This window comes from Triticum aestivum, chromosome 4D (genome assembly GCF_018294505.1).
Source record: "Triticum aestivum cultivar Chinese Spring chromosome 4D, IWGSC CS RefSeq v2.1, whole genome shotgun sequence".
NCBI classification, from domain to species: Eukaryota; Viridiplantae; Streptophyta; class Magnoliopsida; order Poales; family Poaceae; genus Triticum; species Triticum aestivum.
Window position 1 is genome coordinate 8,829,476 of NC_057805.1, and position 23,401 is coordinate 8,852,876.

Sequence of the window (23,401 nt, forward strand, 5' to 3'; positions counted from 1 at the left end):
AGAACAAGTTTATCTTTGCCTTGGTCTGCAATATTGTTTATGCAGGGCAATTATTTATGACAAAAAGTGATATTATACCACGGGGATGGAGGCACGCCAATATCTTTTGGCACAGGTGGTCGTCGTTACTCAACGGACTCCCGCACCGGCTTACAACGTCGTGGTCGTCTCTCGCGACCGCGCCGGATTACAACGCCGTGGCCGTCTTTCGTGACCACGCCGGTTTACAACAAGGAGGACAATTTGCCTGTCCGCACCAGTTTAGAACGCTGCGGCCAGTTCATCTGTCTGTGCCGCCTCTGATGTTGCGGTCGTCCTTGTCGTCCGTCTCTCGCGACCTGGTCTACATCAGCATACCGGGCCGCACCTGTCTGCATGAGCTGTTTATTGGGTATGAGCAAGTCACAACTTGGGTAGCCCGGTTTTCTTTCAAATTGGAGGCAAATTATCATCAACCGCCGTTTGCACTGGATGGCTCAATGGGCAGGCCCACAAGTCGCCGCCACTATAGTTTTGGTTAACTTCAAATCGCCAGTTGGAAGGAACCATTGGCCGAGTTGCTGACACGGCTCGTACGGGATCATTTTTAACCCGCCACAGTCACCTCAACTTTCTATGGATTCACATCGCGTTATCAACATCAATGATATACCCTTCTGCTATGGTCAAACACGGAGAATCCAAGCCAACTCCTCGAGTCACCTTGAGACTCGGGGGCTACAATGATATGATTCAGCTATATGCCGGTTTTCAGTGAAGTCAAGAACCCCAGGACGTTGGAGGGAAAGATAACCCGGTCCCGGAGAGTACTGTTATATTGATGAAAATTTAAAGGCCGTCAGAAAACTTCCGGCTTAGAAAGTATATGACAGTTACAAAATGAAGAAGTTCCGGGTCATCAGAAAGGATTCCGGTTTAAAATCCGGCTCAAGGGAAGTCAGTCTCACTGAAGCTCTCAATATCCGGTTTAAAGTCCGGTTCAAGGGAAATCTATTCTCCCACAAAGCTCTGAAGTGCTCAAATCCGGTTTAAAAATATCCGGTTCAAATAGGAATTAACTTCTCGCAAAGTTCGAGTTGAAAGGCCGTCAGAAAATTTCCGGCTGAAAATGAAGATTCCGGTTTACAATCCGGTTCAAGGGAAAGACGTCCCCCACAAAGCTTTGAAGCTCTCAATATCCGGTTCAAAATCCCGGTTTAAGAAGAATTTATCTCTTGCAAAAAGTTAAAGGTTGCCGAAGAGGACCTGCTGCCATGATGCGTGGTTCAAACATGGGTATCCTGCCTTATTGGCTTATCATATTATTGATCACCTGGGGGCTTGGTCATATCCGAACCATAGCTACACCTCTTGATCGGCGAAATGCCACAACATGACTTGGGGGCTTGGTCGTATCTGAACCATAGCTACACCTCTTGATCGGCGTAATGCCACAGCATCACTTGGGGGCTTGGTCGTATCCGAACCATAGCTACACCTCTTGATCGGCGTAATGCCACAATATCACTTGGGGGCTTGGTCGAACCCGAACCATAGCTACACCTCTTGATCGGCGTAATGCGACAACATCACTTGGGGGCTTGGTCGAACCCGAACCATAGCTACACCTCTTGATCGGCGTAATGCCACAGCATCACTTGGGGGCTTGGTCGAACCTGAACCATAGCTACACCTCTTGATCGAATTTGGGGCCTGGCAGCCCGTGAAAAGCCTTGACTACAACGGTTTTTATTTGCCTTTTTGCTGAGTTTTCTTTGTTTTCATAAGATTTGTGACGTTTGTAAACCGGTGTTTATCAACCCGGTTAGGCTGTCAACTACAAGTTGACAGTATACAATCAAATTATAATCCGGAGACTATCAGCCCGGTCTGGTTTTGACTCAAAGTCACCAGTATGGAATAAACCGGTGTTTATCACAACCCGACATAGTTTTATCATAAACCGGCACAATATGGAAGGAGTTATCAGTACTCAAGATTGGGGTTATCACCTTTACTACAATAAAGTTGGCCAACCAATGATGTGATTTGATGTCACAGGTATGATATATTTCATATTTGATTATTCTTAAGTGCAGCCTTGGTTATCAACCCAGGTTATATGTTGGGCATTATGACCCGTCCGGCGGTAAACCGCCAGGACACTTTAAACTTGTTGTATGCAGAAACAGGTTGAATAAAGCATGATTATAAATCACCGGCATTTATTAACCCGGACTGGCTTTCGAATATATGTCGCCAGTATGATGATAAATTATCCGGTGTTTATTAAACCGGCCTGGCTTTGGACTATAAGTCGCCAGTATATATTTGGATTGCGCCATTGGAATCAGGCGCTTATAAATCATTGGGTTATATTATTCAAATAGCCAAACTTGGCTGAATTTTCATTATGATATTGAATGAATAAGGTTTTCATACCGGATTATATTATCTTGAATAGCCAACATGGCTGGATTTTATTATGGTTGTTAATAACCGGTATTATTGAGGTTTTTCAAAGTCGCCTTAGCGCAATGGCTATTATTTTATCAAAGGATATGATTTATTCTACAATGGAAGGAATAGTCCCGAGTCGCTGCAGGCTTACGACCCGGCACTTGGGGGCTACATTTCAAACTGAGATTACATGCAAGTCTCATGTCGCTGCAAGCATGCACCATGACACTTGGGGGCTAATGCAAAGTCATTTTTTATTGGCCTTATTGAAGACCCGACTCATCACATCATAATGAGCCGGCCCTTGGGGGCTACCAATTGCTCCTGTCAACAATTCAAGGTACACATGTCTTAAAACCATTATATTGAAAGGTCCATTGCTCAGTTGGTAAAGCACAAAGCTCTTAACCTTGTGGACGTGGGTTCAAGCCCGATGGTGGGGGTTACATTATATGATGTTCTTTTCAAAGAAGTATATATAAAGTACCAGCTCAATATTATCTTACTGAGCCGGCCCTTGGGGGCTGCACGTTATTGTTCAAATCTACATGATCCTATTTATAAAGTCCCTGCTCATTATTGCATAATGACCCGGCACTTGGGGGCTTCATATATGGAGTATTCAGTTTTTAATAGTGGCTGAGATGAACAACATGGATTTCTTCAAAGTGGCAGTAATTATATGGAAACAAGTCTTAAGCCATCACTTTGTTCTGCTCAAGACTTGGGGGCGACAGGTAATATGGATATAAGGGAGAAAAATCTTCAAATTCTCAGTTCTGAGCAAACCAGATTGACCCGGTGTCTGCAACAATTATGACCCGGCGTCGGTAACAATTATGACTCGGTGCCATCAATATTTACAAACTGGTAATTTTGGTAATATTAAACCGGCAAGTTTTACATCTTCAAACCGGCTGAATATCACATGAGTATTTCAAGACCCATATTTCTTAAACCGGCGCTTTGGAAGCCGACTCAAGTGGATTATTCTTCACAATATTTCTCTGTGAGAAACCAATGTCAGCAAATTGAGTATTGGCTTGTTGACCCAGATTTTCTAGAAGGAGGAAATGACAAGGACTTAAGGATGATCAGATGCCGGTTTACAAGAATTCTTAACCCGGAGCATAATCTGTCAAATTTGTTCTTGTGTTTGTTTTACAGGATCAGTTCAACATGGATAAATCCAAATTAAACTGGGGGCTAATGTCGGGGATATACCCCGCAGTGTAAACGAGCCGGAAGTATAACCCGGCCGGACTTGGCGATTCACTGGCGACCCGCCCTGACCTGGCGGTTTTACAAGCAACCCGCCTGTTCATTATGACTCACTGGTGACCCGGCGGGCGGGTCAGACGGATGACAAGGCCCAAGGCCCAGAAGGCCGGTTTATGTTAATGGTCGGCCGGTTTAAGAGGAAAGGCATGAGGAATATTTACCTTACAAGGAGTTAAGACCAGGACTTGTATCCGGTTTGTATTAGAGATAGACTAGTCCTAATCCTAGTAGGACTCCACATGTAACCCGCCCCTTCAACTTATATAAGGAGGGGCAGGGCTCCCCAAAGAGGGCTAGACACAAAGAGCCGGTTTACCGGCGACTCCCTGGTGAGCATGTAGGGTTGTTACCGGATGATGTTTCCCGGGCTGTCTAAATCCCTGTCTTGTGTCGCGTCTCTCGATTCCACTCAACCCCTCTCAAGCTACTACATAGATGCGCTGGCCTCACGACTAAGTCCTCACCCTAGGACATCTGCCGTGACAATTCCACGACAGTTAGGTTTACCTTAATACTTCTTTTGTAGTTGCAAATGCTTGCAATAGGGGTTAATCATAAGTGGGATGCTTGTTCAAGTAAGAACAGCACCCAAGCACCGGTCCACCCACATATCAAATTATCAAAGTACCGAACGCGAATCATATGAACGTGATGAAAACTAGCTTGACGATAATTCCCATGTGTCCTCGGGAGCGCTTTTCTCTATATAAGAGTTTGTCCAGGCTTGTCCTTTGCTACAAAAAGGATTGGGCCATCTTGCTGCACTTTATTTACTTTTGTTACTTGTTGCTCGTTACAAATTATCTTATCACAAAACTATCTGTTAACTATTATTTCAGTGCTTGCAGAGAATACCTTGCTGAAAACCGCTTATCATTTCCTTTTGCTCCTCGTTGGGTTCGACACTCTTACTTATCAAAAGGACTACGATAGATCCCCTATACTTGTGGGTCATCAAGACTCTTTTCTGGCGCCGTTGCCGGGGAGTGAAGCGCCTTTGGTAGGTGGAATTTGGTAAGGAAAAATTTATATAGTGTGCTGAAATTTACTGTCACTTGTTACTATGGAAAGTAATCCTCTGAGGGGGCTTGTTCGGGGTATTTTCACCCCGACCAGTAGAGCAAAGAGTTGCTCCTCAACCTACTGAACCTACTGAAAAAGAAAATGTCTACTTTTAAATTCCTTCGGGTATGGTAGAAAAACTGCTAGCTAATCCTTTTGCAGGAAATGGAAGATTACATCCTGATGAGCACCTAATATATGTGGATGAAGTTTGTGGATTATTTAAGCTTGCAGGTATGCCCGATGATGTTATCAAGAAGAAGGTCTTCCCTTTATCTTTGAAGGGAGATGCATTGACATGGTATAGGCTATGTGATGATATGGGATCATGGAACTACAAACGATTGAAATTGGAATTTCATCAGAAGTTTTATCCTATGCATCTTGTTCATCGTGATCGTAATTACATATATAATTTTTGGCCTCGCGAAGGAGAAAGCATTGCTCAAGCTTGGGGAGGCTTAAATCAATGGTATATTCATGCCCCAATCATGAGCTCTCAAGAGAAATGATTATTCAAAAAAATTATGCTCGGCTTTCTGACAACAATCGCACCATGCTCGATACTTCTTGTGCTGGCTCTTTTATGATGAAGACTATTGAATTCAAATGGGATTTATTGGAAAGAATTAAACGCAACTCTAAAGATTGGGATCTCGACGAAGGTAAGGAGTCAGGTATGACACCTAAGTTTGATTGTGTTAAATCTTTTATGGATACCGATGTTTTCCGTAAATTTAGCACTAAATATGGACTTGACTTTGAGATAGTAGCTTCTTTCTGTGAATCTTTTGCTACTCATGTTGATCTCCCTAAGGAGAAATTGTTTAAATATCATCCTCCCATAGAAGTAAAAGTAGTTGCACCTGTTAAAGTTAAAGAAAATACTATCACTTATAATGATCCTATTGTTCCTACTGCTTATGTTGAGAAACCACCTTTCCCTGTTAGAATAAAGGATCATGCTAAAGCTTCAACTGTAGTCAACAAAAGTAATATTAGGACACACAAACCTCCTGAGCAAGTTAAAGTTGAACCTAATGTTGCTATGGTTAAAGATCTCTTGGCTGATAATATTGATGGGCATGTTATTTATTTCTGCAATGAAACTACGCGAATTGCTAAACCCTGTGCTAAAGATAAACATAGACCTGTGGTAGGCATGCCTGTTATTTCTGTTAAAATAGGAGATCATTGTTATCATGGCTTGTGTGATATGGGTGCTAGTGCTAGTGCAATACCTATTGACTTATACAAAGAAATTATGCATGATATTGCACCTGCTAAGTTAGAAGATATTGATGTCACAATTAAACTTGCCAATAGAGATACTATTTCACCAATTGGGATTGTTAGAGATGTTGAAGTCTTGTGTGGGAAAACTAAATATCCTGCTGATTTTCTTGTTCTTGGTTCCCCACAAGATAGCTTTTGTCCCATTATATTTGGTAGACCCTTCTTAAACACTGTTAATGCTAGGATAGACTGCGAAAAGGATGTTGTTACTATTGGTCTAGGTGATATGTCTCATGAGTTTAATTTCTCTAAATTTCGTAGACAACACCGTGAAGAGGAATTGCCTAGTAAAGATGAAATTATTGGTCTTGCTTCTATTGCCGTACCTCCTAGTGATCCTTTAGAACAATATTTGCTAGACCATGAAAATGATATGTTTATGAATGAAAGAAGGGAAATAGATGAAGTGTTCTTTAAACAGGGACCTATTCTGAAAACACAACTTGCCTGTTGAAATCTTAGGGGATCCTCCTCCACCCAAGGGTGATCCCGTGTTTGAGCTTAAACCATTGCCTGATACTCTTAAATATGTTTATCTTGATGAAAAGAAGATATATCCTGTTATTATTAGTGCTAACCTTTCAGAGAAGGAGGAAGAAAAATTATTGAAAACTCTGAAGAAGCACCGTGCTGCTATTGGATATACTCTTGATGATCTTAAGGGCATTAGTCCCACTCTATGTCAACACAAAATAAATTTAGAGAAAGATGCCAAACCAGTTATTGATCACCAACGACGGCTGAATCCTAAGATGAAAGAAGTGGTAAGAAATGAAATACTAAAGCTCCTTGAGGCAGGTATATTTTATCCCGTTGCTGATAGTCAGTGGGTAAGTCATGTCCATTGTGTTCCTAAGAAGGGAGGTATTACTGTCGTTCCTAATGGTAAAGATGAATTGATTCCGCAAAGAATTATTACAGGTTATAGGATGGTAATTGATTTCCGCAAATTAAATAAGGCTACTAAAAAAGATCATTACCCCTTAACTTTTATTGATCAAATGCTAGAAAGACTATCCAAACATACACATTTTTCCTTTCTAGATGGTTATTCTAGTTTCTCTCAAATACCTATGTCAGCTGATGATCAAGCTAAGACCACTTTTACTTGCCCTTTCAGTACCTTTGCTTATAGACGTATGCCTTTTGGTTTATGTAATGCACCTGCTACCTTTCAAAGATGCATGATGGCTATATTCTCTGACTTTTGTGAAAAGATTTGTGAGGTTTACATGGACGATTTCTCCGTTTATGGATCCTCTTTTGATGATTGCTTAAGCAACCTTGATCGAGTTTTGCAGATATGTGAAGAAACTAACCTTGTCTTGAATTGGGAGAAGTGCCACTTATTGTTAATGAAGGTATTGTCTTGGGGCATAAAATTTCTGAAAGGGGCATTGAAGTTGATAAAGCTAAAGTTGATGCTATTGAAAAGATGTCGTGTCCCAAGGACATCAAAGGTATAAGAAGTTTCCTTGGTCATGTAGGGTTTTATAGGAGGTTCATTAAGGACTTCTCAAAAATTTCTCGGCCTCTGACTAATTTATTACAAAAAGATATACCATTTGTCTTTGATGATGATTGTGTAGAAGCATTCGAAATACTTAAGAAAGCATTGAGCTCTGCACCTATCGTTCAGCCACCTGATTGGAATTTACCTTTTGAAATTGTGTGTGATGCTAGTGATTATGCTGTAGGTGCTGTTCTAGGGCAAAGAGTTGATAAGAAATTAAATGTTATTCAATATGCTAGTAAAACTCTAGACAATGCCCAGAGAAATTATGCTACTACCGAAAAAGAATTCTTAGCAGTTGTATTTGCTTGTGATAAGTTCAGACCCTATATTGTTGATTCTAAAGTAACTATTCACACCGATCATGCTGCTATTAAATATCTTATGGAAAAGAAAGATGCTAAACCTAGACTTATTAGATGGGTTCTCTTGCTACAAGAATTTGATTTGCATATTATTGATAGAAAGGGAGCTGAGAACCCCGTTGCAGACAACTTGTCTAGCTTAGAAAATGTGCTTGATGACCCCACTACCTATTGATGATAGCTTTCCTGATGAACAATTAAATGTCATAAATGCTGCTCATACTGCTCCATGGTACGCTGATTACGCTAATTACATTGTTGCTAAATTTATACCACCTAGTTTCACATACCAGCAAAAGAAAAAGTTTTTCTATGATTTGAGACATTACTTCTGGGATGACCCGCATCTTTATAAAGAAGGAGTAGATGTTATTAGACGTTGTGTACCCGAGCATGAACAGGAACAGATCCTACGCAAGTGTCACTCCGAAGCTTATGGAGGACACCACGCTGGAGATAGAACTGCACATAACATATTGCAATCCGGTTTTTATTGGCCTACTCTCTTCAAGGATGCCTGTAAGTTTGTCTTATCTTGTGATGAATGTCAAAGAATTGGTAATATTAGTAGACGTCAAGAAATGCCTACGAATTATTCACTTGTTATTGAACCATTTGATGTTTGGGGCTTCGATTATATGGGACCTTTTCCTGCCTCTAATGGGTATACACATATTTTAGTTGTTGTTGATTACGTTACTAAGTGGGTAGAAGCTATCCCAACTAGTAGTGCTGATCATAACACTTCTATTAAGATGCTTAAAGAAGTTATTTTCCCGAGGTTTGGAGTCCCTAGATATTTAATGACTCATGGTGGTTCACATTTTATTCATGGTGCTTTCCGTAAAATGATTGCTAAGTATGATGTTAATCATAGAATTGCATCTCCTTATCACCCACAGTCTAGTGGTCAAGTAGAATTAAGTAATAGAGAACTCAAATTAGTTTTGCAAAATCCTGTTAATAGATCTAGAAAGAATTGGTCAAAGAAACTTGATGATGCATTATGGGCCTATAGAACTGCGTATAAAAATCCTATGGGTATGTCTCCATATAAAATGGTTTATGGAAAAGCATGTCACTTACCTCTCGAACTAGAACATAAGGCATATTGGGCAATTAAAGAGCTCAACTATGATTTCAAACTTGCCGGTGAGAAGAGGTTATTTGACATTAGCTCACTTGATGAATGGAGAACCCAAGCCTATGAGAATGCCAAGTTGTTTAAAGAAAAGGTTAAAAGATGGCATGACAAAAGAATACAAAAGTGCGAGTTTAATGTAGGTGATTATGTATTACTATACAACTCTCGTCTAAGATTTTTTGCAGGAAAACTTCTCTCTAAATGGGAAGGTCCTTACGTTATCGAGGAGGTCTATCGTTCCGGTGCCATAAAAATCAACAACTTCGAAGGCACAAATCCGAAGGTGGTGAGCGGTCAAATAATCAAACATTATATCTCAGGTAATCGTATAAATGTTGAAACCAATGTTATTGAAACCGTAACCCCGGAGGAATACATAAGGGACACTTTCCAGAACGTTTCAGACTCCGAAAAGGAATAGGTATGTGGTACGGTAAGTAAACCGACTCCAAAACAGTTATAATGGCAAATTTTCTCCGTTTTGGAATAATTAGAAAAATAGAAAAAATAAGAAGCAGTCCGGGAAGGACACGAGGGCTCCACGAGGGTGGAGGGCGCGCCCCCTGCCTCGTGGGCACCTCGTGCGCTCTCCGGACTCCGTTTTCTTGCACGATACGTATTTTGGTCGGTAAAAATTCATTATATAATCTCCCAAAGGTTTTGACTCTTGTATCACGCAAATATCCTCTGCTTTTGTTTCGAGCTGTTTCTGTAGCAGATTTGGAGCAAGATGTCATCTCAGGATTCCGACGAAGAGAGCTATGTCTCACACCTCATTGCTGACCCAAAGACCTATAGGGATCTATCTCCTTGTGGTCGAACCACGGATGAGGAGGAGGATGCCCATTTGATAAGGATTAACGATTCAAGCTCAGAGGAGGAGGATGTCCCACTACCTCAAGCTGGGGACATGCACGCGAAGTTCAAGCAGTCTAGTCTCCCTAAGAGGGCTAAACTATCTAACAATCGATCTATTCCTTCTCGTTTTCGACAGAAAAGCAAAGGAGATTTATGTGACAAGATCTTGAAGCTGGAATTGGAGGTCGACGATTTAAAGGAGGAAATTGCTCTCCTCAATTACAATATGAAGAAGCTGAAAGCATAATTTACATCATCAACAACTCCGTCATCATCACCTCCGAAGAAGGAGACATAATCATATGGGTATGGGCACTCCCCTTGGCAACTGCCAAGCTTGGGGGAGGTGCCCCGGTATCGTATCACCATCACATCTCTATCTTTACCGTTTTTCTTAGTTCGATCCATTTTGTGATATCTTGATCTAGTAGAATTAAAGTTTTTGGTATGATGTAGTTTTGAGTTTTGCTTTATGATCCCTCTATGTAATCGAGTTCGTGAGCTATATAATAAAGATTAGTGTTGAGTCAAGGGCTTGATTATTTTGCTATGATCTTGAGTGAATAAAAGAAAAGAGAAAAAGAATAAAAAGAAATAAAGAGATCATATTGATCTTATGGAGAGTAATGACTTCACATATAAAGAGTATGATGATTAAAAGTTGTTGAGAGTTGACAAACATAGCTTTGGTCATCATTGCAATTAATAGGAAGTAATAAAGAAAGAGAGGTTTCACATATAAATATACTATCTTGGACATTTTTTATGATTGTGAGCACTCATTAAAATATGACATGCTAAAGAGTTGATGTTGGACAAGGAAGACAACGTAATGGGTTATGTTTTCTTATATCTGAGATAAAGTATATTGTCATGAATCATCCAACATGTTGAGCTTGCCTTTCCCCCTCATGCTAGCCAAATTCTTTGCACCAAGTAGAGATACTACTTGTGCTTCCAAATACCCTTAAACCCAGTTTTGCCATGAGAGTCCACCATATCTACCTATGGATTGAGTAAGATCCTTCAAGTAAGTTGTCATCGGTGCAAGCAATAAAAATTGCCACTCTAAATATGTATGATTGATTGGTGTGGAGGAAATAAGCTTTATACGATCTTGTGATGTGGAAGAAATAAAAGCGACGGACTGCATAATAAAGGTCTATATCACAAGTGGCAATATAAAGTGACATTCTTTCGCATTAAGATTTTATGCATCCAACCCTGAAAGCGCATGACAACCTCTGCTTCCCTCTGCGAAGGGCCTATCTTTTACTTTTATCTCCTACCTTATGCAAGAGTCATGGTGATCTTCACCTTTCCTTTTTACATTTTATCCTTTGGTAAGCACAGTGTGTTGGAAAGATCCAGATACATATATCTAATTGGATGTAAGTTAGCATGAGCTAGTTGGTTTATTTGGTGGAAGATCATATCTTCAGATCCTATATGCATATTAATACTCCTCTGATTATGAACATGAATATGCTTTGTGAGTAGTTACGTTTGTTCCTGAGGACATGGGAGAAGTCTTGCTATTAGTAGTCATGTGAATTTGGTATTCGTTCAATATTTTGATGAGATGTATGTTGTCTCTCCTCTAGTGGTGTTATGTGAACGTCGGCTACATGACACTTCACCATTATTTGGGCCTAGAGGAAGGCATTGGGAAGTAATAAGTAGATGATGGGTTGCTAGAGTGACAGAAGCTTAAACCCTAGTTTATGCGTTGCTTCGTAAGGGGCTGATTTGGACCCATATGTTTCATGCTATGGTTAGGTTTACCTTAATACTTCTTTTGTAGTTGCGGATGCTGCAATAGGGGTTAATCATAAGTGGGATGCTTGTTCAAGAAAGAACAGCACCCAAGCACCGGTCCACCCACATATCAAATTATCAAAGTACCGAACGCGAATCATATGAACGTGATGAAAACTACCTTGACGATAATTCCCATGTGTCCTTGGGAGCGCTTTTCTCTATATAAGAGTTTGTCCAGGCTTGTCCTTTGCTACAAAAAGGATTGGGCCATCTTGCTGCACTTTATTTACTTTTGTTACTTGTTGCTCGTTACAAATTATCTTATCACAAAACTATCTGTTACCTATTATTTCAGTGCTTGTAGAGAATACCTTGCTGAAAACCGCTTATCATTTCCTTCTGCTCCTCGTTGGGTTCGACACTCTTACTTATCGAAAGGACTACGATAGATCCCCTATACTTGTGGGTCATCAGGCTCTGTGATAGAGACGAAAGCAAAGTGCCCACAAAAGTTAGATAAATGTGAAGCTTTTGAGCGTGTGAGAGGACCTGGTGCATTGATGTCGCCAGTTGGTTTTTTGTCAGTGAGGAGTTCATATGCAGTCTTCTTGAACAATTTGTGAAGATATACCCTGTTGATGATGTGGCACGCAGTATCAATTGCCTCAATCCATAGATGACGAGGCATCTTGTATTCATCAAGCATAGTGCGAGCCATCTCAACAAGAGTCATATTCTTGCGCTCCGTGACGCCATTCTGCTGAGGAGTATTAGGAGCAGATAACTCATGAGTAATACCAAGTTCATCAAGATAGTCATCAAGACTAGTATTCTTGAACTCAGTTCCATTGTCACTTCTGATGTGCTTGATCTTCACACCAAAGTTGGTTGAAGCCCTCGAGGAAAATCGTTTGAAGACTTCCTGCACTTCACGTTTGTAAGTGACGATATGCACCCATGTGTAACGAGAGTAATCATCAACAATAACAAAGCCATATAGAGATGCTTCATTGGTGAATGCAGAATAATGGTTAGGACCAAAGAGATCCATGTGAAGCAATTCAAATGGACGAGTGGTAGTCATGATAGTCTTCGCGGGATGCTTGGCCTTGGTCATCTTTCCAGCTTCACAGGCTCCGCACAAGTGATCCTTGAGGAATTTGACATTCTCTATGCCAATGACATGCTTCTTCTTCGCAAGCGTGTGCAAGTTCCTCATTCCAGCATGACCGAGTCGTCGATGCCATAGCCAGCCTTCTGAAGCTTTTGCATGTAGACATATAGCAGGCTGTGGTCCTGTAGAGAAATCAACAATATACAGATCTCCTCTCCTAAAGCCTTCGAAGACTTTGGAATGGTCAGCTTCCATGATCACAACACAACGATACTTGCCAAAGATAACAACCATATCAAGATCACAAAGCATTGAGGCTGACATGAGGTTCAATCCTAAGGACTCGACAAGCATGACTTTGTCCATGTGTCGATCCTTTGAGATCGCAACCTTACCTAGACCCAATACCTTGCTTTTGCCTTTGTCAGCGTAGGTGATGTGCTTTAGATGTGATGGAGATAAGGGAGCCTCCATCAATAAGTTCTTGTCACCAGTCATGTGATTTGTACATCCACTATCAAGGACCCACTCAGTGGCTTTGGGTTGACCATCCTGCAGATGAATTAGTGCAACTTACGAACTCATATACTTCATTAGTGAAGAATATGACATCAATTTCATCAGATCAATTTCATCACGCAACAGAACAGATAAAGCAGTATGAGGACGTGAGAAATGAAAATTCATTTCTTCATGACTAGCTTGCGTCCTTTCAAGCACTTTTCAGGTCTCCAGCAAATTCTTCAGACGTTTAAGTACGTCTGGAGACCTGACCCTGCATAAGAGATTAGTTCCTTTTCTTCACCACCCACATCTGGAGGGGTGGCAAAGAGTTCATCATTCTGCGAGCTCCATACGAGAAAGGTGGCATAGATGCCAATCCACTTCGTTTCACATAAGAGGGGTTAGGGTAAGCATATGAATAAGCAGAGAATTTCTTCGAGGATTTATGAACATAATTCTTCGAAGAATAATGCACATATTCACAACCCTTAGTCTTTCCCTGCGAAACAGAAGTGTTAGCACGATGATGATCATATGAGGACTTTGATCCTTTTGACGAATTTGATCCATGTGAGGAATTTGGTCCATATGAGGACTTTGATCCATATGAAGAATTGGATCCATATGAAGAATTTGATCTGGGGTTCCTATTCTTCACAGGTGGTGTCATGATGACATTCACCTGAAGACTTTCAAGGCACCTTTTGGGAACCCAGATTTTCTTCATAGGGGAACCGTTCCTGCAGTTAGTGCCAACATATCTAGCAATACTTCACTATTCTGATTCTTGAACAGTTTATAGTTGGAGTCAAATGAGTCATCAGTGGAATGAGGAGATTCACATGTAAAGCCAGATAGAGTAGATGGATCTACTGGAGGTCCCTTTGCAGCAACCCATGAGGTTTTAGGATACTGCTCAGGCTTCCAATATGTTCCATCAGCATTGAGTTTCCTTTCAAAGGCAATACCCTCTTTCCTAGGGTTCCTGTTGAGAATCTGCTTTTTAAGCACATCACAAAGAGCGTGATGCCCTTTGAGGCTTTTGTACATGCCTATCATATACAATTCCTTCAGCCTTCCATTGTCAGTGATACTAGCAATATCATCAGATGAGGAATTAGTGATAGCAGAGACAGGTGAAGAATTTGCAGCAACAGAAGCATTTGAACACTCAGGTGAAGAATTAGCAGATTCACGTTCAATGCACTTCAAACATGGAGGAATAAATTCTTCCTGAGCAGCGCTGATTTGTTGAGCAAGTAATGAATCATGCTCCTTCTGAAGATCTTCATAACTCTCCCTTAGCTTCTCAAGATCTTGCTTTGTTTGAAGAAATTCATAAGAAAGCTTCTCATGATCAGATAAGAGAGTGTTATGATGACTCTGAAGATTGTCAAACTTGGACTGAAGTCTCTGAAGATTTTCAGTCAAAGTATTGGTGCGATCCATTTCTTCACCCAACATATCATCACTCTCATCAAGCATATTTTGAACTTTTTCCAAAGCTCTTTGTTGTTTAGTGGCAAAGGAAGCAAGTTTGGTGTAGCTGGGTCCAAATTCATCACCAGATTCATCATCACTAGACTCAGACAGGTAGCATTCAGTTACCTTGGCACTTTTTGCCATAAGACATGGTGCAGAGGATGTTGATTCTGACTCGAAAGGCATAGCCTTGCGCGATACCATGAAGTCCTCAAACCAGGGATCACGGTCAGTTCTATGACCTTCATAAACCTCAAAGAGTCGGTCCCAGATAAGCTTCGCATGGCTGAGATGCATAATGTTCCTATACTGATTTTGGGACAGACAGGAGCAGATGATGTCCTTCGCCGTGAGGTTGAGAAGAGTGTACTTGTGAATGTCATCAGCCTCCGCCATCTTGCACAGATCGGTAAGACCAATCTCAGTGATGGTCCACAACTCGTTGTTCATCGCCATGAGTCGCTTCTTCATCATGGCCTTCCACTTGGGATAATCATGACCGTCAAAGATGGGGCATGACACAGTCTTCATTCCTGCGGTTGACATAACTAAAAACTCCAGGCGGTTAAACAAGGGAGTACCTTGCTCTGATACCAATTGAAAAAGCGTTAAGTCGACTAGAGGGGGGTGAATAGGCGATTTTTATGAATTCTTCACTGAGGAATTTCAGGGTGAGGAAATTCCTGAGCGAAGAACTACTTGCAGCCGAATAAGTACTCAGATGCAGACATAACAAAACATATGCATAGTTATCATGATGAAATGTAAGACAAACACAGAGTACAGAAAGCATAAGCACATGATAAGCAGGATAAACAGGATGAAGACAAACTGACTGAAGAAATTGAACTGAGGAAATTTGAAATGGAAGAGTTGAGGAAATATAACCAGTAGGCTTGGTGAAGACAGTGATTTGGTAGACCAGTTCCAACTGCTGTGACAGTTGTACGTCTGGTTGGAGCGGTTAGGTATTTAAACCTGAGGACACACAGTCCTCACCATATTCTCCTTGAGCTAAGGTCACACAGACCTCGCCCAATCACTCGTGGTAAGTCTTCACGTGACTTCCAAACCTTCACAAACTCGGTCACTCGGCGATCCACAAATTCCTCTTGGATGCTCTAGACCATGACGCCTAACTGTCTGGAAGATGCACAGTCTTCAAAGGTAACAAGCGTCGGATCCACACAGGAGCAATTTCTTCAGTGATGCTCAATCACTTTGGGTTTGTAGGTGTTTGGCTTTGGGTTTTCCTCACTTGATGATTTTCGCTTAAAGTCCTCGGAGGATGGGATGCTCTCAATGACAAGTGTGAGTTTCTCTCGGAGCAGCCAACCAGCTAGTGGTTATAGGGGGGCGCTATTAATAACCTAGGGAGTAGCCCGACATGATAAGACATAAATGCCCTTCAACGATATGACCGTTAGGTGGGTAGATATTTTGGGACAGCTGGCGCGTAGCACAGCAACGGTCGGAAATTTGAGGCTCAAATTCCTCAGGGCTATCATGTTCCTAACTTGTAGGCAATCCGCACTGGCGAATTTCTAGCTCCTCAGTCGGAACAAATTCCTCAAAGACCAGAAGAACTTCGTCTCTGTCACTGAAGAAATTGACTGAACTGCATGAGATGTCCAATGGCTTCACTCGAAAGGATTGGTAAGTCTTCAGAAATCCAAAGTCTTCAGTTGAAGACATTCATTTTTAGGGGTCGACTTTCTCTGTAAATATCAAACTCCTCATAGACTTATAGACCTGTGTATACTCACAAACACATCAGTCCCTTAACCTATAAGTCTTCAATACACTAAAATCACTAAGGGGCACTAGATGCACTTACAAAATCACATAATCTCATAATACCAATCGTCATCGAACGTTAAGCGTGCGGACCCTACGGGTTCGAGAACTATGTAGACATGACCGAGACACATCTCCAGTCAATACCCAATAGCGGAACCTGGATGCTCATATTGGCTCCTACATATTCTACGAAGATTTTTATCGGTCAAATCGCACAACAACATACGTTGTTCCCTCTGTCATCGGTATGTTACTTGCCCGAGATTCGATCATCGGTATCACCATACCTAGTTCAATCTTGTTACCGGCAAGTCTCTTTACTCGTTCTGTAATGCATCATCCCGCAACTAACTCATTAGTCACATTGCTTGCAAGGCTTATAGTGATGTGCATTACCGAGAGGGCCCAGAGATACCTCTTCGATACACAGAGTGACAAATCCTAATCTCGATATATGCCAACCCAACAAACACCTTCGGAGACACCTGTAGAGCATCTTTATAATCACCCAGTTATGTTGTGACGTTTGATAGCACACAAGGTGTTCCTCTGGTATTCGGGAGTTGCATAATCTCATAGTCAGAGGAACATGTATAAGTCATGAAGAAAGCAATAGCAATAAACCAAACGATCATAGTGCTAAGCTAACGAATGGGTCTTGTCCATCACATCATTCTCTAATGATGTGATCCCATTGATCAAATGACAACACATGTCTATGGCTAGGAAACTTAACCATCTTTGATTAACGAGCTAGTCAAGTAGAGGCATACTAGGGACACTTTGTTTGTCTATGTATTCACACATGTACTAAGTTTTCTGTTAATACAATTGTAGCATGAATAATAAACATTTATCATGATAAGGAAATATAAATAACAACTTTATTATTGCCTCTAGGGCATATTTCCTTCAGATTCTTGACAAACTGCATAAGTGCATGCTTTCACTGTTGGGGAACGTAGTATTTCGAAATTTTCCTACGATCACGCAAGATCTATCTAGGAGAAGCATAGAAACGAGCGGGGAGAGTGTGTCCACGTACCCTCATAGACCGAAAGTGGAAGCATTTTATCAACGCGGTTGATTTAGTCGTACGTCTTCACGATCCGACCGATCCTAGCACTGAACGTACGACACCTCCGTGTTCGATCAATACACGTTCAGCTCGATGACATCCCTCATACTCTTGATCCAGTTGAGGCCAAGGGAGAGTTTCGTCAGCACGACGGCGTGGCGATGGTGATGATGAAGTTACCGGCGCAGGGCTTCGCCTAAGCACTATGACGATATGACCGAGGTGTGTAACTGTTGAGGGGGGCACCGCACACGGCTAAAAGATCAACTTGTGTGTTCTAGGGTGCCCCCTTCCCCATGTATATAAAGGAGGGAGGGGGAGGCCGGCCAGCCCTAGGGGGCGCGCCCAAGGAGGGGGAGTCCTACTTGGACTACTAGTCCTAGTAGGATTCCACCACAAGGGAGAGAGGGGGAAGGAAGGAGAGGGAGAGGGGGTAGGAAAGAGGGGCGCCGCCCCCTCCCCTTCTCCAATTCGGACTGCAAGGGGGGCGTGGCCTGCCCTAGCTACCCTCCTCTCTCTCCAACAAGGCCCATGGTGGCCCATTAGTTCCCTCGGGGGGTTCCGGTAACCCCTCCGGCACTCCGGTTTTACCCGAAAGTATCCGGAACACTTTCGGTGTCTGAATAACATGGTCCAATATATCAATCTTTATGTCTCGACCATTTCGAGACTCCTCGTCATTTCCGTGATCTCATCTGGGACTCCAAACAACCTTCGGTCATCAAATCACATAACTCATAATACAAATCATCATCGAACGTTAAGCGTGCGGACCCTACGGGTTCGAGAACTATGTAGACATGACCGAGACACATATCCGGTCAATAACCAATAGTGGAACCTGGATGCTCATATTGGCTCCTACATATTCTACGAAGATCTTTATCGGTCAAACCGCATAACAACATACGTTGTTCCCTTTGTCATCGGTATGTTACTTGCCCGAGATTCGATCGTCGGTATCCTCATACCTAGTTCAATCTCATTACCGGCAAGTCTCTTTACTCGTTCCGTAATGCATCATCCCGCAACTAACTCATTAGTCATATTGCTTTCAAGGCTTATAGTGATGTGCATTACCGAGAGGGCCCAGAGATACCTCTCCGATACTCGGAGTGACAAATCCTAATCTCGATCTATGCCAACTCAACAAATACCATCGGAGACACCTGTAGAGCATCTTTATAATCACCCAGTTATGTTGTGACGTTTGATAGCACACTAAGTGTTCCTCCGGTATTCGGGAGTTGCATAATGTCATAGTCATCAGAACATGTATAAGTCATGAAGAAAGCAATAGCAATAAACTAAACGATCATAGTGCTAAGCTAACGGATGGGTCTTGTCCATCACATCATTCTCCAATAATTTGATCCCGTTCATCAAATGACAAGACATGTCCATGGCTAGGAAACTTAACCAGTTTTGATTAACGAGCTAGTCAAGTAGAGGCATACTAGGGACACTGTGTTTGTCTATGTATTCACACATGTACTAAGTTTCCGGTTAATACAATTCTAGCATGAATAACAGACATTTATCGTGATATAAGGAAATATAAATAACAACTTTATTATTGCCTCTACGGCATATTTCCTTCAGTCTCCCACTTGCACTAGAGTCAATAATCTAGATTACATAGTAATTATTCTAACACCCATGGAGTCTTGGTGCTGATCATGTTTTGCTCGTGAGAGAGGCTTAGTCAACGGGTGTGCAACATTCAGATCCGTATGTATTTTGCAAATCTCTATGTCTCCCTCCTTGACTTGATCGCGGACGGAATTGAAGCGTCTCTTGATGTGTTTGGTTCTCTTGTGAAATCTGTATTCCTTCGCCAAGGCTATTGCTCCAGTATTGTCACAAAAGATTTTCATTGGACCCGATGCACTAGGTATTACACCTAGATCGGATATGAACTCCTTCATTTGCTGCTTCCGAAGCAACTATGTACTTCGCTTCACACGTAGATCCCGCCACGATGCTTTGCTTAGAACTGCGCACCAACTGACAGCTCCACCGTTCAATATAAATACGTATCCGGTTTGTGACTTAGAGTCATCCGGCTTAGTGTCAAAGCTTTGCATCAACGTAACCATTTACGACGAGCTCTTTGTCACCTCCATAAACGAGAAACATATCCTTAGTCCTCTTCAGGTATTTCATGATGTTCTTGACCGCTGTCGAGTGATCCACTCCTGATTACTTTGGTACCTCCCTGCTAAACTAATAGCAAGGCACACATCAGGTCTGGTACACAACATTGCATACATGATAGAACCTATGGCTGAAGCATAGGCAATGACTTTCATTTTCTCTCTATCTTATGCAGTGGTCGGGCATTGAGTCTGACTCAACTTCACACCTTGTAACACAGGCAAGAACCCTTTCTTTGCTTGATCCTTTTTGAACTTCTTCAAAACTTTATCAAGGTATGTGCTTTGTGAAAGTCCAATTAAGCGTCTTGATCTATCTCTATAGATCTTGATGCCCAATATATAAGAAGCTTCACCGGGGTCTTTCATTGAAAAATTCTTATTCAAGTATCCTTTTATGCTATCCAGAAATTCCGTATCATTTTCGATCAACAATATGTCATCCACATATAATATCAAAAATGCTACAGAGCTCCCACTCACTTTCTAGTAAATACATGCTTCTCCAAAAGTCTGTATAAAACCATATGCTTTGATCACACTATCAAAGCATATATTCCAACTCCGAGATGCTTGCACCAGTCATAAATGGATTGCTGGAGCTTGCACACTTTGTTAGCACCTTTTCGATCGACAAAACCTTCTGGTTGCATCATATACAACTCTTCTTCAAGATATACATTAAGGAATGCAGTTTTGACATCCATTTGCCAAATTTCATAATCATAAAATTCGGCAATTGCTAACATGATTCAGATAGACTTAAGCATCGCTACAGTGAGAAGGTTTCATCGTAGTCAACTCCTTGAACTTGTCGAAAACCTTTCGCAACAAGTCGAGCTTTGTAGACAGTAACATTACCGTCAGCGTCAGTCTTCTTCTTAAAGATCCATTTATTCTCTATGGCTTTCCGATCATCGGGCAAGTCAACCAAAGTCCACACTTTGTTCTCATACATGGATCCCATCTCAGACTTCATGGCCACAAGCCATTTCGTGAAATCTGGGCTCATCATCGCTTCCTCATAGTTCATAGGTTCGTCATGGTCAAGTAACATGACCTCCAGAACAGGATAACCGTACCACTCTGGTGCGGATCTTACTCTGGTTGACCTACGAGGTTCGTTAGTAACTTGATCAGAAGTTTCATGATCATAATCATTAGCTTCCTCACTAATTGGTGTAGGAATCAGTAGAACTGATTTCTGTGATGAACTACTTTCCAATAAGAGAGTAGGTATACAATTACCTCATCAAGTTCTACTTTCCTCCCACTCACTTCTTTCGAGAGAAACTCCTTCTCTAGAAAGGATCCATCTTTAGCAACGAACATCTTGCCTTCGGATTTGTGATAGAAGGTGTACCCAATAGTTTCCTTTGGGTATCCTATGAAGACACATTTCTCCGATTTGGGTTCGAGCTTATCAGGTTGAAGCTTTTTCACATAAGCATCGCAGCCCCAAACTTTAAGAAACGACTACTTGGGTTTCTTGCCAAACCACAGTTCATATGCTGTCGTCTCAACGGATTTAGATGGTGACCTATTTAACGTGAATGCAGCCTTCTAAAGCATAACCCCAAAACGATAGCGGTAAATCGGTAAGAGACGTCATAGATCGCACCATATCTAATAAAGTACGGTTACGACGTTCGGACACATCATTTTGTTGTGGTGTTCTGGCTAGCGTGAGTTGCGAAACTATTCTGCATTGTTTCAAATGAAGACCAAACTCGTAACTCAAATATTCTCCTCCACGATCAGATCGTAGAAACTTTATTTTCTTGTTACGATGATTTTCCACTTACTCTGAAATTCTTTGAACTTCTCAAATGTTTCAGACTTATGTTTCATCAAGTAGATATACCCATATCTGCTCAAATCATCTGTGAAAGTCAGAAAATAACGATACCCGTCGCGAGCCTCAACACTCATCGGACCACATACATCAGTATGTATTATTTCCAACAAGTCTGTTGCTTGCTCCATTGTTCCGGCGAACGGAGTTTTAGTCATCTTGCCCATGAGGCATGGTTCGCAAGCATCAAGTGATTCATAATCAAGTGATTCCAAAAGCCCATCAGCACTGAGGTTCTTCATGCGCTTTACACCAATATGACCTAAGCGGCAGTGCCACAAATAAGTTGCACTATCATTATTAAACTTATATCTTTTGGCTTCAATACTATGAATATGTGTATCACTACTATCGAGATTCAACAAAAATAGACCGCTTATCAAGGGTGCATGACCATAAAAGATATTACTCATATAAATAGAACAACCATTATTCTCTGATTTAAATGAATAACCGTCTCGTATCAAACAAGATCCAGATATAATGTTCATGCTTAACGCTGGCAGCAAATAACAATTATTCAGGTCTAAAACTAATCCCGAAGGTAGATGTAGAGGTAGCGTGCCGACGGCAATCACATCGACTTTGGAACCATTTCCCACGCGCATCGTCACCTCGTCCTTAGCCTATCTTCACTTAATCCGTAGCCCCTGTTTCGAGTTGCAAATATGAGCAACAGAACTAGTATCAAATACCCAGGCGCTACTACGACATTAGTAAGGTACACATCAATAACATGTATATCAAATATACCTTTCACTTTGCCATCCTTCTTATCCGCCAAATACTTGGGGCAGTTCCACTTCCAGTGACCAGTCCCTTTGCAGTAGAAGCACTCAGTCTCAGGTTTAGGTCCAGACTTGGGCTTCTTCACTTGAGCAGCAACTTGCTTGTTGTTCTTCTTGAAGTTCCCTTTCTTCCCTTTGCCCTTTTTCTTCAAACTAGTGGTCTTGTTAACCATCAACACTTGATGCTCCTTCTTGATTTCTACCTCCGCAGCCTTTAGCATCGCGAAGAGCTCGGGAATTGTCTTATCCATCCCTTGCATATTATAGTTCATCATGAAGCTTTTGTAGCTTGGTGGCAGTGATTGAAGAACTCTGTCAATGACACTATCAACCGGAAGATTAACTCCTAGTTGAGTCAAGTGATTGTGGTACCCAGACATTTTGAGTATTGAAAGTGTGTTATATCGACTAGAGGGGGGGGGTGAATAGGCGATTTTTATGAATTCTTCACTGAGGAATTTCAGGGTGAGGAAATTCCTAAGCGAAGAACTGCTTGCAGCGGAATAAGTACTCAGATGCATACATGACGGAACATAAACATGGACATCATGATGAAATGAAAACAGACGCAGAGTACAGGAAGCGTAAGCATAGGATAAAATAGGATGAAGACAAACAGACTGAAGAAATTGAACTGAGGAAATTGAGAAAGTCTTCCGTCAAAGTCTTCAAACAGATATGAACAGGCACACAACAAAGTAATGAGGAAATGAAAGAGTTGGGGAAATAGAACCAGTAAGCTTGGTGAAGACAATGATTTGGTAGACCAGTTCCAACTGCTGTGTCAGTTGTACGTCTGGTTGGAGCGGCTAGGTATTTAAACCTGAGGACACATAGTCCCGGACACACAGTCCTCACCGTATTCTCCTTGATCTAAGGTCACACAGACCTCGCCCAATCACTCG